This window comes from Acipenser ruthenus, chromosome 4, assembly GCF_902713425.1.
Source record: "Acipenser ruthenus chromosome 4, fAciRut3.2 maternal haplotype, whole genome shotgun sequence".
NCBI lineage: Eukaryota > Metazoa > Chordata > Actinopteri > Acipenseriformes > Acipenseridae > Acipenser > Acipenser ruthenus.
The window spans coordinates 65852047-65863910 of NC_081192.1; positions in this window are offsets into that span (position 1 = coordinate 65852047).

Here is an 11864-nt window from a genome sequence, read left to right on the forward strand (position 1 = left end):
GGGTCATGACAAAAGATGAACGTTTTTAAATATAACTATCCAGCAATTGATGAACAAGAAAAAAAATGTAACAATTTATTTTATACATTTAACTTTGCCTTTTTATTTCCATTTTTATCTTTTAGAACTTACTGGGTCATGACAAAAGATGAACGTTTTTTTTATTTTATTTTGTGCATTTCTACAATATTATTAACACTGATGTGTTGATATTGTATATATTTGTTTTTATTCCGTGTGTATGTTTAACTTCAAATATCCTTTTGTTGTTCCAGATAATGTGGATGAACCTACTAATATACTGCACTAATTCTGATTTGACAACTTTACTCACAACCTATACAATACACATATATTCTTTACTAAACTAATACAATACTAATTTACTGGAACGGTAAATTATTGTTTTAAAAACAAATCGGAATAAAGACGGAACTCAAAATATTGCACCAATCTATAAGGTACTGTGTTCAGCCAACACAAAAACAAATTTAACATGAAGCTTCTGCAAATGTATTTGTCCGGCAGGATACCGGGGTTTCCTAAAAAGGAAACAGTATATTGCCAAGCAGTACTTTTATTATTATTATTTATTTCTTAGCAGACGCCATTATCCAGGGCGACTTACAGTCGTAAACAAATACATTTCAAGAATCACAGTACAAGTAATAATACAATTAAGAGCAAGATAAATACACTGGTAATTATTATGAAATGTGTGTCATACTTCCATACTGGTACTACCGTACTACCTTAAGTTAATAAACAAAACGTATTTGGAAAGTAGGCTACTAAAAAGAGGTTAACCCACTTTTCTAAATAGTATGATATATATTTTCTTACAGTACGGTACGTGTAAACTGAGAGCTCTAATGTAGCGACCAGATGAGGGCAGCAGGAGGCGCTCACCTGTAGTGTACAACACATAAGAGATTATGCAATGTAAGGATTTCCCCTTACGAAAATAACCTATAGGTTTCCATAGCTTATAGGTCAAATGTCCCAATTCTCTATAAAAACCTATAGGTTCAAATACAATAGCTTATAGGTCTTCTATAGAGTCTATAGATATTTTATAGAAGTATTCTATAGGTAACATGTAGGTTATTTTCATAAGGGTCTGCATCCAGTATAAATGTCTCAAGTTAAAAAATAAATAAAATAAAACTCGCATGGAAACCCCATGAATGTTCTTACTGTGAGATACATATCTTTGCCACTAGAGGGAGAAGACAGACCACAACATACATCAGCCAAAAAATCTAAAGTGCAAAACAACTTAGAGATAAAAAATATACATCCTCACATTCACCTTAAAGGAGATTATTACATTTCAGTAGATTTTCTATAAAATGTTGAATTCATAATTGGGTAATTCCATGTCAAGCTGTAGAATTATCAGGACAATAATGGGATTCGCTTGAAACAAAGTATACCTATAAAATCCACTTTCCAAGATATGCCCTCTCATACGTTGAGGGGCTGGGAGGCCAATGTCAGTATCAATGTCTGAGCTCTATGAATATTTGAATAAGGGAAACAGTATTCAGTATCTTTGATAATTGGTCCACACAGCACTGCATGCCTATAATCAAATGTTTTGATTATTGAAAAAAAAAAAAAGATATTGTCATTGATTAGTAACAAAATGAAACTAGCACCACTGAAAAACATCTTTTTTTGATGAATGATATTAGCTAACTTGACAAAAATAAAATTGACCATCAATTAACATTTCTCATGGTTATTTTGGGACATTGTCACCCTTCTGTCACCACCCAAAAATGGTGAAATCATGAATACTTTTCATGGCACACATTAAAACGCCTCTTTTGCTGCAAGTTTGTATAAAACAATAATTCAGTTGGGTTTTTATACGGTTGATAATTGAATTTACTGAAATACATATAAATAAGAGTGTAATGAAACATGAACTCGATGGCCTTGTAATTCTAGGAACTCCTTTTAAATGACAGCTTCACAAAAACTCACAAAAATATTCTTCCATATTTTGAAAGGTGGACAGAGTACCATATGCAGAAGGCTTTGTTTTCAGCAGGAACAGAGTTCTATGTGATGGTGCTTGTGCAGTTGTGTATAAGACTCTCTTGAAATTTACTGCACTGAACCAATAATAATAATAATAATAAAGAAAGAAAGAAATAAAAAAATATATATATATATATTGAAACTGACAAAAGTAATTAGCATCCACCATTGTTTATTCCATATTTAATAGAAATCAGACTTTGCTTTTGATTTTTTATTCAACATAATATTGTAAATAATAAAACAAATGAAAATGGCATGGACAAAAATGATGGGACCGCTAACCTAATATTTTGTTGTACAACCTTTAGAGGCAATCACTGCAATCAAACATTTTCTGTAGCTCTCAATGAGACTTCTGCACCTGTTAACAGGTAGTTTGGCCCACTCTTCCTGAGCAAACTGCTCCACCTGTCTCAGGTTTGATGGGTGCCTTCTCTAGACTGCAAGTTTCAGTTCTTTCCATAGATGTTTGATAGGATTCAGATCAGGACTCATAGAAGGCCACTTCCGAATAGTCCAATGTTTTGTTCTTATCCATTCTTGGGTGCTTTTAGCTGTGTGTTTTGGGTCATTATCCTGTTGGAGGACCCATGACCTGCGACTGAGACAGAGCTTTCTGACACTGGGCAGTACGTTTCGCTCCAGAATGCCTTGATAGTCTTGATTTCATTGTGCCCTGCATAGATTCAAGGCACCCTGTGCCAGGTGCAGCAAAGCAGCCCCAAAACATAACCGAGCCTCCTCCATGTTTCACTGTAGGTATGGTGTTCTTTTCTTTGAAAGCTTCATTTTTTCATCTGTGAACATAGAGCTGATGTGACTTGCCAAAAAGCTCCAGTTTTGACTCATCTGTCCAAAGGACATTCTCCCAGAAGGATTGTGGCTTGTCAATATGCATTTTAGCAAATTCCAGTCTGGCTTTTTTATGTTTTTCTTTCAAAAGTGGAGTCCTCCTGGGTCTTCTTCCATGGAGCCCACTTTTGCTCAAAAAGCGACGGATGGTGCGATCAGAAACTGACGTACCTTCACCTTGGAGTTCAGCTTGTATCTCTTTGGCAGTTATCCTTGGTTCTTTTTCTACCATTCGCACTATCCTTCTGTTCAATCTGGGGTCGATTTACCTCTTGCGGCCGCGCCCAGGGAGGCTGGCTACAGTTCCATGGACCTTAAACTTCTTAATAATATTTGCAACTGTTGTCACAGGAACATCAAGCTGCTTGGAGATGGTCTTGTAGCCTTTACCTTTACCATGCTTGTCTATTATATTCTTTCTGATCTCCTCAGACAACTCTCTCCTTTGCTTTCTCTGGTCCATGTTCAGTGTGGTGCACACAATGATACCAAACAGCACAGTGACTACTTTTCTCCATTTAAATAGGCTGAATGACTGATTACAAGATTGGAGACATGTGTGATACTAATTAAAGAAACTAATTAGTTTGAAATATCACTATAATCCAATTATTTATTATCTTTTCTAAGGGGTACCAACAAATGTGTCCAGGCCATTTTAGAATATCTTTGTAGAATAAGCAATAATTCATCTCTTTTCACAGCTTCTTTGCTTTATTCTATGACATACCAAAGGCATGCAAGTATACATGATAAAATAGCTTTTAATTTCATCACTTTTCAGGAGGAATGAAGCATTATTTCAATGAGCTGTAAGGGTACCAACAAATTTGAGCACGTCTGTATATATATATATATATATATATATATATATATATATATATATATATATATATATATGTAACAGGGGGGAGATCTGTGCTGACTCCTCTGGTGCGTTGCTAGTAGTGCTGCAGGAAGAGGGCAGCAGCCTTACAATATCTGCCAGTCAGTCATGGCAGTGACACAGAGAGGTGGGAGAGAGGGTGTGTGGGTTTTCCCTCTCTCTGAGTGGCTGAGAGGCAGGCATTGGTGGGCTTGCTGGCCCTATAAAATAATGTTCTGTTGTTCCCAAGGCTCTGCCCCTATAAGACGAAACAAAGAGCCAGTGGGAGCTCTGCTCCAGGACCGAGAATGGCTGGTAAAAGAAAAAAACGAAAAGAAACCCAAAGAGAAGAAGCAGGGAAACTTTGGGCAGACCCCATAAATGCATGAAAACAGGCTGAGGAAGCGGTGAAGTGTAGGACGGGGACCCGGGCCGTGCGGGTAGCGACGGTCAGGGTAACGCTGCCGAGTGCAGCACCTTTTCTCTGTAGTTTTTGATTACTGTGTTTTATTTTCTCTTTTTGATTTTGCCTATTGTTATTTGTCACCTGCGAGTGCATCAGCGGGACTGTTTACCTGTGGGTATTTCCGTGGTCCTGTCTACCATCGCTGGTATTCAGGCCACGGTCAAAAGCGCCCTCTGCGGGCTAAACAAGCACTTGCAAAACAAAATAAAAAAAAATAAAGTAATAAACAAAACTGGGCACCTGTGCAGTGTTTCAAGTACAACCTTCTGTCTCCCGTATCATTGAATATGCATTCCCTTCCACAATATATAATAAAATAACTGCACACAAATAATGTTCTAATCAATTAACCCAAAGGTAATTATTAATCTCTATTTTTGTTAAAATGGTGTAAAAGGTATAGCCTTTACAAAAGTTCTCTATAGAAAAAGTATAGCAAAATGTAATAAAGTATAGTGAAAGCATGGTAAATCATAGGTAAGCAATGTAGACTAGAGACAAAGCAAAGACTAGAGAGGTATGGTAAAGTATATTAAAAAAACATGGCAAAAGCTAAAGCATGGTGTCACAAAGACGGCCAGAGTGGGTGGCGTCAGACCAGACAGGAATTCAAAACAAAGACAGTGGTTGATGATGAGCTGAGTGCAATGGCTGCACTCAGCGTTTATTAACAAATAAAAGGGTTGAAAACAGCACAAAACACGGGACACGGCACTTCACGCCAAAATAAACAGGTATACAAAACGACTAACACTAAACAAACGGTGCACGGACAGACAAACAAACACGGTGAGTACAAACACTTTATTTACGATCTTTTCTCTCTCTCTCTCTCTCTCTCTCTCTCTCTCTCTCTCTCTCTCTCTCTCTCTCTCTCTCTCTCTCTCTCTCTCTCTCTCTCAATTCAATTCAATTCAATGGTGCTTTATTGGCATGACTTACAATAGCAGGTGTTGCCAAAGCAATTATACAATACAGACATGTATATATACAATGCATCATGAATACATATATATAAACAAACTGATTTATAAAGTACAGTAAAAAAAAAACAAAAACAAAAAAAAAAAAAAAAAAAAAAAAAAAAACAAAAAAACAAACAAAAAAAAAAAAACACATATCACTACTAACAATAAACATGTATCAGGACAATAAGCATTTACCTAATACATACATGCCTACATACACAACAACATACATACTGTATATACATAAGTGTGTGTGTGTCTCTGTGCAGAGCTCTCATTGTGTGTCCCTCAATCTGTGACATGCAGACACATACTGGGCTGCTAGTTGGGCTGTGCTTCTCTCCTCTCCCAGGAGGATTGGGACTTTTTCAGGGTTGGTCATGTTTGGGAAGTTTGGGAGGGAATTTGCAAATTTTTTAAAATAAGTTTGTCTATTTTCCGAGTATTTCTTACATTGAAGAAGGAAGTGCATCTCTGTCTCAACCTCTCCTGTCTCACAGTGACCACAGAGCCTTTCTTCTTTAGGAAGCCAGGTCTGCCGGTGACGGCCTTTTTCAATGGCCAGGCTGTGGTCACTGAGCCTGTACTTGGTCAGGATCTGCCTCTGCTTTGTATCTCTGACAGTAGAGAGATACTCTGCCAGAGTGTAATCTCTTTTTAGGGCCCGATAACAATCCAGTTTATTTTGAGATTTTGTTTCTGTGTCCCAATGTTTCAGATAGCAGTTTTTGGTTAGTTTTATAATTTGGTTGACTCTGATTGGGGGCTGGTAAGCAGTGCTGCCCTGAAGCTGGTTTGTTTTAGTATTATTAGTTGGGTTCAGTGCAGTGAGCTTCAGGGCCAGCTGGCTTAGAGGACTCTTTTCAGGGCTGAGCTCTTGGGTTTGCATGGCCTCATACTGGAGGGAGTCTGATTCACTTTTCTTTAGGTGCATCCAAAACTTTAGTGCTCTTTTCTTTATATTTATGAGTGTTGGGTAACGGCCTAATTCTGCCCTGCATGCATGATTTGGTGTTTTTCTTTGCACCTGTAGGATGTTTTTGTAGAGTTCAGCATGCAGGGTTTCGATTGGGTGTTTGTCCCATTTAGTGTAGTCTTGTTGACTGAGTGGACCCCATACCTCACTTCCATACAGCGCAATGGGCTGGATGACACTGTCAATTAATTTTAGCCATATTTTGATAGGAATATTGATTTTATAGAATCTTCTTCTGATGGCATAGAAAGCTCTTCTGGCTTTTTCCTTTAGTGCATTCACTGCTAGGTTAAAGCTCCCTGACGCACTGATAGTCAGGCCCAGGTACGTGTAGTCTGAGGTGTGTTCTAGTGTAGTGTTGTTTAGGGTGAAATGGTATCTGTTTCCCTGAGTTCTGGCCTTTTTTTGAAAAATCATTATTTTGGTCTTTTTAAAGTTTACTGCCAGGGCCCAGGTCTGACAGTACTGCTCCAGCAGTGCCAGGCTCCGCTGCAGCCCCTGCTCTGTGGGCGACAGCAGGACCAGGTCATCTGCATAGAGCAGGAACTTGACTTCGGTGTTGTGTAGAGTAAGGCCGGGGTCTGCAGACTGCTCCAACATCGTAGCCAACTCGTTAATATAAATATTGAACAGTGTTGGACTCAGACTGCAGCCCTGCCTCACCCCCCGCCCCTGAGTGAAGAAATCAGTTCTTTTGTTGCCAATTTTGACTGCACATTTGTTTTCTGTGTACATTGATTTTATTATATCATAGATTTTACCCCCTACACCACTTTGAAGAATTCTGTAATATAAACCTTCATGCCAAATAGAATCAAATGCTTTTTTAAAGTCAATGAAGCAGGCGAAAATGTTGCCTTTATTTTTTTGGTGTACGTGTTTGTTTATTAGGGTGTGTAGGGTGTAAATATGATCTGTTGTGCGGTGATTTGGTAGGAATCCAATTTGACTCTTACTCAGGACATTGTGTTCGGTAAGGAAGGCCAGTATCCGGGCGTTGATGATACTGCAGAACACCTTCCCCAGATTACTGCTCACACAGATGCCCCGGTAGTTGTTGGGGTCGAATTTGTCTCCACTCTTGTGAATTGGGGATATAAGCCCTTGGTTCCAGATGTCAGGGAAGTAACCAGTACTTAGTACCATGTTGAACAATTTAAGCATTGCCTCCTGTAATTTAGGGCTGCTGTGTTTGAGCATCTCAGTGCTGATGCTGTCAGGGCCACAGGCTTTCCTGGTTTTCAGTGCCTGCAGCTTCTTAGTTAATTCCTGTAGGGTGATTGGAACATCAATTGTGTTTTGGTTATCTTTAATTGATTGTTCAAGTAATTTCAGTTTTTCTCTAGTTTCATTTTGTTTATCTGTTAGATCTTTTTGTTGAATATCTTTATAAAGGTTTTCAAAATAATTTTTCCAAACTGTTCCATTTTGTATCGTCAATTCTTGTTGTTTTGTTGGGTTTAAATTGTTCCACATTTCCCAGAACTGATTTTGGTCAACAGATTTTTCAATGTCTGTGAGGGTTTTGTTTGTGTGTTTTTGTTTTTTCTGTTTGAGGGTGTGTTTGTAGTGTTTTAGAGTCTCACAGTACCTCAGACGTAAGTCTGTGTCTTGTGGTTGATGGTGTTTTTGATTAGATAATTTTCTTAGATTTGTTCGTATTGATTTACATTCATCATCAAACCATGACTGTGTGTGTTTTTGTTTCCGATTGATCTTCTTTTTGGTCTTTTTAATATTTGCCATTATGGCTGCTTTTTCAAATATCTGATTGAGGTCATTAACAGACAGATTTAGTCCTGTCATATTAGGTTGGTACAGAGTGTTGAGGAAAGTGTTAATGGTGTTAGTTATTTCAGTGGAACTGATTGCTTTGATATATTCCTCAGTGCTGTTTGGAGCCCATCTGTATGGTTGATTCAGATTGTACAGCTTACTGGGCTGTGTTTGTGTGTTGCTTGCCTGACTTCCTCTTTTCAGGAACACAGTGATTTGATTGTGGTCCGATAGAGGGGTTTGTTGCCTGACAGTGAATGCACTTAGAAAGGAGGGGTCCATGTCAGTGATGGCATAGTCGACTACACTAGTCCCAAGAGCTGAGCAATACGTGAACCTCCCTAAAGAGTCCCCTCTGATCCTGCCATTAACGATGTACAGACCTAGGGCTTGACAGAGATGCACTAATTCTCTCCCATTTTTGTTCACGGCACGGTCAGGGTTGTTTCTCTGGATTGTGGTGGGTGTGAGGTACAGAGGGGTCTGTCCAAATACATGGCTGTTTCCCTGGGTGTTAATACAGTCAGGCTCTGAGCCTGTCCTGGCATTGAAATCCCCACAGAGCAGCACATTCCCCTGGGCCTGGAAATGGCCGATCTCTGTGTGGAGGGTGTTAAAATACTCTTCGTTGTAATAGGGGGATTCAGAAGGGGGGGTGTATGCTGCACACAGGTATATGTCATTTTGACATTGGGCTATTCCCTTGTTAATTTTGAGCCATGTGTGTGTTTGGCCCTGTTTGACTGGGCTGATGTAGCTGGCCAGCTCCTCTCTGTACCACACTATAATCCCCCCTGAGTCCCTGCCGCGCCGGACTGTGCTCAGTTTAATAGAGGGCACTATCGCCTCCCTGTAGCCTGAGGGGCAGTGTGTGAGCGCGTCTGCACGGCACCATGTCTCCAACAGAACTATCACATCGACATCTTTTGTATTTTTAATAAATTCAGGATCTGTGCTCTTCAGCCCAAAAGCAGAGGAATACAGGCCCTGAATGTTCCAACAGCTAACAGTAAATGAACTCATGTAATCCAACCAATATTATTCTTAATGAAATAAAATGTCTAACAATAACACAACCTTTTATCATTTTAAGTTCCCTTTAAACAGTAAAGTACAAGTATAGTAATTATTTTAGTAGTATTAATAATTATTTATTTATTTATACTTTATTTATTTATTTGTAGTTATTTACATGTAGAATTTTTTTTTTTTTTTTTTTTTTTTTTTCCCTACCCGAGTGTTGCAGGTCTCAGTTCAGCAGCCTGGAGCAGAGGATGCTGAGGAGCTGTTTGATCTCTCCCAGTTCGGTGGGGGCTGGGGGGGTGGGCCGGGACAGAGTTGCAGCATAGCTGAGTTGCTGCTGGTGGTCGCTGAGCCTGGCGGTAGTGGGACGAGTGGGGGGCCGGATGGCGGGCGGCTGTACGGTGCTGCGGGGGCGGGATGTGTGCGCTGCAGTGCGGGGGGGCTGCATGCTACGCTGGCCTCTGCTGGCACTGCTGCGAGGGGGGCTGGCTGGGCTACGGCCCATGGCTGCATCCTTCAGGGTCTTGGCAAAGACTTTGACCCCCTCCTGGTTGAGGTGCACCTTGTCGTAGAGGTGCCAGGGCCCCACTGTGGGGTGGTGTGCCAGGTGCACGTTAGGCAGCGCAGCGCAGCCTCTGGTGATCTCTGCGTTCACAGCGTTGATGGTGTGTGGGTGGGTGTCGGCTCGGGGCAGCAGCGTGGAGATGACCACTCTGGAGTCGGGGAACTCCTGCGTGGCTCTCTCAGCCACCCTTCTCACGGCCTTGGCAGTGTCGTGGCGCAGGGAGCCCAGGTCGTTGGTGCCGGTGTGGATGACGATGCAGCTCGGGCTCCCCAGTGTGTCCCGGTTCAGCAGCTGCAGGGCTCGCTCCGTGTTTGTGCAGCGGATGTTGTTGACACGCCGGCTGGGAAACAGTCTCCTCATGTCCAGGTATTTCCCGTTGCTGTCAATGAGGAGGACCACTTCTGCGTTTGTCTTCTTTTTGGCCAGCATGCTGTGGGTGTGGGTGGGGATGGGGGTGGGAGCGGGGTGGGGGGGGGAGCGGGGTGGGAGGGGGAGCGGGGGGGAAGCGGGGGTGGGGATGGGAGCGGGGTGGGAGGGAGACCGGGGGGGGAGCGGGGGTGGGGATGGGACCGGTGTGGGAGTGCGGGGGGCAGCGGGGGTGGGAATAGGGGGGGAGCGGGGGGGGAGCGGGGGTGGGGATGGGACCGGTGTGGGAGTGCGGGGGGCAGCGGGGGTGGGAATAGGGGGGGAGCGGGGGGGGAGCAGGGGTGGGAGTGTAGCGGGGGTGGTAGCACGGGGAGCAGGGTTGGGGGGGGCTGTGTATCTGTGGAGCTGCTCCCTCAATCCCTGCAGCTCCTTGTTGGTGGTTTTCTCTCTGCGCTGCATCTCCTCCTTGACGCTGGTCAGCTGGGTCCTTAGGTTCGCATTCTCCTGCTGCAGGTCCTTCATCTCGCTGGTCAGCTCGGTGATGGCCACCCTGTTCTCTCTCTTGAGCTGGCTCACCTCATCTCTGAGCTGCTGGGTGATGCTGGTTTCCTTGAGCCTGGCCAGTGTAAGTTCTCTGAACTCCACAAACTCCAGCTCCAGCAGGGCCAGGCACTCCCGCATGTGCTGGGTGTCGCTGGGGGTCGTGGGGGTGGGCAGGTTGGTGTCGGGTGTTGTGCTGTCTGAGGTAGGATCTTCAGGGTCTTCAGGGTCGGTGTTCTCGGGGTCGTTGGCTGTAGTGTTTGTTTTTTCAATCTCTGCTGCCTCTTTTAGTTGTTTATATTTTTTTTCAAAGGAGGTCAGGCTAGCCTCACTGCCCTGGATCAACACAGTTCCGCTGTGGTAGACATTAATACTCAGGACTGTGCTGTCCGGGTCAGAGTCTTCTCTTAAGAGGATCTGTCTACCTTGGCAGATCCCTCTTTTTGTGACGTTGCTGTACGTCTTACACACAGCAGTGTGCCAGGCATTGAGGTGTTGAGTGTAGAAGATGAGGTTGCTTCTCATCTTCTTGTCTCCTGTCCCAGAGTAGTCTGTGTACAGACACTCCGGGTTCTCTCTCAGCACGCTCAGTTTATGATGCTTCCTGGCCTGTGCGCTGCGCAGTTCAGCCGGGTACTGGAACTCCCTGCTCTCTGCACTCTGACTCGTCTCCATGGCAACCGGGAGAATCTACTACACTTTGTTGCAATTTCCAACTGTCACTGCCAACGGCTGCTTTTTTGAAAGTAAACTGAACTTTTTTATTTTATTTTTTTTTAAAAGCAAACTACTGCTGAACTTTTAATTTTTGTAGTATTTTTTGTATTTATTACTATAAAATTATAAAATAAAATGATGGTAGTGTAAAACGCTTACCTCTACCTCTGTAATTTTCTTCCTTTATTTTCCTCTTTTATTTACTTCTATCTTTTCTTTCTTTCTCTTTCTTTATCCTTTTCTTTCCTTTTCTCTTAAATATTTTTCTTCTCTTCCTTTAATTCTCTCTTCTTTCCTTCCTTCCCTTTGCTCTGTGATTTTCTTCCTTCCTTTATTTTCCTCTTATTTCATTCTTCCTTTCTTTCTTTTCTTTCTCTTTCTTTTTTCCCTTTCTTTCCTTTTCTTTTAATTTTTCTTCTCTTCCTTTAATTCTCTCTTCTTTCCTTCCTTCCCTTTCCTCTGTGTTCTTTTTTCTTTTGGTCTTGATCTTCTTTTGGTGTTTTTATAATATTTAATCAAAATGTTTTTTCTTATTTTTTCATATTACGTTAAATACTACTTTAAGTACTACTATACATATGTTTATGTTATTAAATTGGCATTTTATTTCACCAAGAAACATACATTTTTAAATTTTCAGGAGCTCATATTTTCTGTGACTGCTCACTCTAAAACTCTCTCTCTCTCTCTCTCTCTCT